The sequence below is a fragment of the Palaemon carinicauda genome, chromosome 12, assembly GCF_036898095.1.
Source record: "Palaemon carinicauda isolate YSFRI2023 chromosome 12, ASM3689809v2, whole genome shotgun sequence".
Taxonomy (NCBI): Eukaryota; Metazoa; Arthropoda; class Malacostraca; order Decapoda; family Palaemonidae; genus Palaemon; species Palaemon carinicauda.
In genome coordinates this window covers 5,744,118-5,749,763 of record NC_090736.1, presented here as the reverse complement: position 1 = coordinate 5,749,763, position 5,646 = coordinate 5,744,118, and positions in this window count along the sequence as shown.

The following is a 5,646-nucleotide window of genomic DNA, read 5'->3' as shown; positions in this document are numbered from 1 at the left end:
ATAGTACAACACACACTCATCCCGTTCTCGTGAACTCTGCCTACGTCATTGTTTGAGATGCCAGTTACTATAAAAAATGTATTTTGCGCTTGAATTCATATTTCCCAAGTTACCTATAACTAATCTAATGACACTTTAGTTTATATGATTATTCTTTATGTATAATGAAAGAAATGTGATAGAAAATAAGACTGGGAAATGCTTCTTCTTAAAAAGACAAGAAAAATATAATTTATCTGGCAACAACCGTGACGTCACCAGCCATTCAGGGGACGTGTGACTGCCAAGTTTACGTCAGCTGTGACTCACATCCATACATAAACCGTATTTTCACATTATGTATGCATATTCCACACCTTGCTGTTCATGTTCATCCGCTTCTATAACTAAACTTCCTGCTAAGATGATTACGCATAGGTGCGAGGTGTCTGCCAGGCGTAGGGAAAATTGTTCTAAGAAACAAGAAGGTCCAATATTATTTTCGCGAAAAGACAGGAAACCGAACCCACCAGATTTCACTTTTGACTTGTGCAGTGGACATCTCTTATTTAAGCATCTGATCTAATAGTTCACATCCTGTCGGCTACAAGGTTTTCCTAAAGATCCCAAAACAAACAAATAGGTCATATTTATGACAGTTCACGTGCGAACCAAAATGACATCTAAGTAAATTATATTGTTTACTTTCACTAAACATCAACAACACAATGAAGAGACCATCCCACCCACGTGCAAAACTAGTTAGGTGAATGCTGACGGTGTCCTTGACACAGGATCACGTCAGATTCAAATTTGAAGAATGACGGTAAGCTTGCAATGTCAGGTCATTTATTATTATTATTATTATTATTATTATTATTATTATTATTATTATTATTATTATTACTTGCTAAGTTACAATTTTAGTTGGAAAAGCAGGATGCTATAAGCCAGCCTATGGGCTTATAGCATCTTGCTTTTCCAGTAAGGAGAGGAAACAAGGAAAAATAAAATATCTTAAGAACAGTAACATTAAAATAAATACCTCCTATATAAACTATAAAAACTTTAAACAAAACAAGAGGTAGAAAAATAAGATTGAATAGTGTGCCTGAGTGTTGCCTCAAGCAAGAGAACTCTAACCCAAGATAGTGGAAGACCATGGTACAGAGGCCATGGCACTACCCAAGATTAGAGAACAATGGTTTGATTTTGGAGTGTCCTTCTCCTAGAAGAGCTGCTTACCATACCTAAAGAGTCTCTTTTGCACTTACCAAGAGAATAGTAGTCACTGAACAATTACAGTACAGTTATTAAACCCTTGGATGAAAAAGAATTGTTTATAAAAAGAGTAGCTGTATCGTCATCTGATATTGAATTAAATACCACTAACACGCATTACGAACTTTTATACTTCAAATGAAATGTCAAAAATGGTACCACACAAAGTAACGTGTCCTCTATTCAGTTCCCTATTCAATATATTTGTTAAGCATCAAATTAACAATTAAAAATGACGAAGCAACAATACGTACACCAATTCAACTTCTCTAAAAGGGATTGAACAAAATCTGAAGGATCTCCCAGTCTACACGTTTAGGAGATAATCTGATCTCAAGTAAAAGAGAGAGATAAGACAAGATGGCAGCATGGACACAGGATTAATTCAGTTATTTGACAACCTATATGCATTGCTTAATAGAGAACTCTCTCTCTCTCTCTCTCTCTCTCTCTCTCTCTCTCTCTCTCTCTCTCTCTCTCTCTCTCTCGCTCTCTCTCTCTCTCTCTCTCTCTCTCTCTCAAGTAAAATAATTAGGTGCGCAATATAACATATATTTATATATCTAATTAAATTTATCAGACTGGCCACCTCTCTTCATATCATATTTCTATATGCAATTATTAATTTTAATGTTGTTACTGTTCTTGAAATATTTCATTTTAATTGTTCATTACGTCTCTTGTAGCTTATTTCCTTATAATTAAGTGCGCAATATAGCATATATTTATATATATCTAATTAAATTTACAAGACTGGCCACCTCTTTTCATAACATATTTCTATATGCAAAGATTAATTTCAATGTTGTTACTGTTCTTGAAATATTTCATTTTAATTGTTCATTACGTCTCTTGAAGCTTATTTCCTTATTTCATTTCCTCACAGGGCTACTTTCACTGTTGGACCCCATGGGCTTATAGCATCTTGCTTTTCCAATAAGGGTTGCAGCTTAGCTAACAATAATAATAATAATAATAATAATAATAATAATGATAATAATAATAATAATAATAATAATAATAATAATTTATTCCCAGGTATTTTCCGTAAGACTTTATAAAACTCACAAACACACACACACACGACAACGTCTGGATATTGCTTCATTATGACACCAAGTTACACTTACCATAGACTAAAACTAACGCCCATAATTGATTATATGAACTTTCCTCACTGGGCTATTTTTCCTTGTTAGAGCACTTGGGCTTATAGCATATTGCCTTTCCAAAAAGATTATAGCTTAGGTGGAAATAATAATAATAATAATAATAATAATAATAATAATAATAATAATATGTGTGTTTGCTTTGAGATTTTCTTAATGTTCTTAAAATTTTTGATAGCATCGACAACGGAGTGAATAACCTACACGGTCCAAATTCCTTATATCTCGCACATACATTTATTCATTTACTACAGCATGCGATGGAAAAAAAAAATAATAATAATAATAGCTATAGAGTAAATAACAATTAATGGGTCTAGCTTGTACTTGGGCGCTGATCATATGGTCAGTCTCTAGGACATTGTCCTACTCGATAGGGCAATGTCACTGTCCCTGGCCTCGGCCATTCATGAGCGGCCTTTAAACCTTTAAATGACCCAATATCGAAACCAATTCCTATGAGCAAATTTGTAAGTCAATGTAAATTCCGGAACGGAAATAGATTAAAAACAAAGAACTTCCGATCTGTATTTCATAATTCACTTCCGAATTTCAAAAAAGCTTTAGTCCTACATAAAAAAGCATGGAATTCATGGCGAAAAATTTTCATCAATAAATTGAGGGCATATTGCATAAAGGTATCAAGGCCACTCATTAATGGCAGAGTCAAGGGACAGTGACACTGCCCTATCAAGCAAGACAATTCCCAAGCCTCTCTCTCTCCCCCTCTCTCTCTCTCTCTCCAAGCTAGGACCAAGGAGGGCCAGGCAATGGCTGCTGATGACTACGAAGATAGACTTATAAGCTCCTCCAAACATCCGCCATTCTTAGCTCACGAGGATGGTGAGATTGCAGCGACCAAAGGAACTAACGAGTTAGAGCGGGACTCGAATCTAAATCAGGCGATCACCAGGACGTTACCAACAAGCCACCACAAGCCTTGGATCCAGTACACGAATGAGTATCTTTTATCAATATAAAAACAGCTTTGTATTATCAACTCTAGAAGTCAAATACATGACCAGTCCTTGGAGAGACACTGCTTGCGTTTTGCAGCGATGAACTCTGTACATGAATACTTATAAATTCAATTAAATAGACATTTCTACATGATAAAATATTTTATTTATATCCGTTTCTAATTGCAATATAACCAGGGAACGCTATTATTATTATTATTATTATTATTATTATTATTATCAAAATTATTATTATTATTATTATCATTATTATTATTATTATTATAATTATTATTATTACTATCATTACTATTATTATTATTATTATTATTATTATTATTATTATTATTATTGTTGTTATTAATAACAAAAAGCAGGAAGCTATAAGAACAGTAACATTAAAATAAATATCTCCTATATAAACTATAAGAACTTTAAAAAAAACAAGATGAGAAAAAGGATAGTGTGCTCGAGTGTATCCTCAAGCAAGAGAACTCTAACCCGAAACAGTGGAAGACCATGATACAGATGCTATGGCACTACCCAAGACTAGAGAACAATGGTTTGATTTTGCGGAACGAGAGGTCCTGCGTTCATGCATACAGACAAATACATGATTGACAAGTATGAGAAAAAATATATACCATACGGCTTTGTAATTTACACAAATACTCTCATATTTCAGTATATATCGGTTTTGACACGTATTAATTATTCACCTGACTCCATATGTTCAATGGAAAAAAAAAATGTAGGAGTCATTTCGCAAATCCGCAAAGTGTCCTTGTAGGAATTCCTCAAGGTTTTGGATAAAGAGTTTTTCTTTGTCAACTTTGCCTTTCAGCCTTGGAAATCGTTACTAGCTAAACATAATGACTGCGAAGCAATAGAGGTAGCGAAGGGTTAAATGCATTCAACATGCACATGCACTTACACATACATGTATTAATGCATACACATAGTCTAAACACACACACACACACACATATATATATATATATATATATATATATATATATATATATATATATATATATATATATATACAGTATATATACAGTATATATATGTATATATATATCTATATATACATATATATACAGTATATATATATATATATATATATATATATATATATATATATATATATATATATATATATATATATTATAAACTTGCCGATATATATTCTATACTTTAATATGTTGGTTAAGAAATGACCAACTTTCATACAAGCTTACATAAAGTTCACAGAGTTACTTAGCTCAAATGACACATTAAAAATAAAACACACATAAGTGGAGGAGAAGCAAATATACAATAGACTTGAGACTTGACTTTCCTATATTATTGAGAGCTGTTAGAAGAATAATCACCTAATCCTAAAAAATGCAATGCATATCTTGGAAAAAAATTGAAGAGTAGTCATTGCAAAACTATCTTACAACGTAATAAGATTACAGTAGCTACTATCCTCTTGGTTAGGGTGGAATAGACTAGCTATGGTAAGCAGCTCTTCTAGGAGAATGACACTTCAAAATCAAACCATTGTTCTCTAGTCTTGGGTAGTGCCATAGCTTCTGTACCATGGTCTCCCACTGTCTTGGGTTAGAGTTCTCTTGCTTGAGGGTACACTCGGGCTCACTATTCTTTCTCGTTTCTCTTCCTCTTATTTTGTTAAATTTTTTATAGTTAATAAAGGAAATATTTATTTTAATGTTACTGTTCTTAAAATATTTTAGTTTTCCTTGTTTACTTTCCTTACGAGGATATTTTCCCTGTTGGAGCCCTAGGGCTTATAGCATCCTGCTTTTCAAACTAGGGTTGTAGCTTGGCAAGTAATATTAATAATAATAACTAATGAAAACAACAACAACAACAACAATAATAATAATAATAATAATAATAACAATATCTTTTTACACATTGACAAACACGTAAACAAAAACCACAGATGCAACAACTGTTGAACGACTCGCGGTAAAAAATATAAAAATAGACGCAACAAATCCGTGACGTAATACAATAGCAGGACGCGTTGACACAGATCTTGACCCCCTAGGACGGGAAGAGAACTATGAGATAAGGGATTTTTGTTCTTCAAGTCTACACACACGCGCACAATCTCCATAACATGATAAAGAGCAAGTGTCTGGTTATATATATATATATATATATATATATATATATATATATATATATATATATATATATATATATATATATATATATGTGTGTGTGTGTGTGTGTGTGTGTGT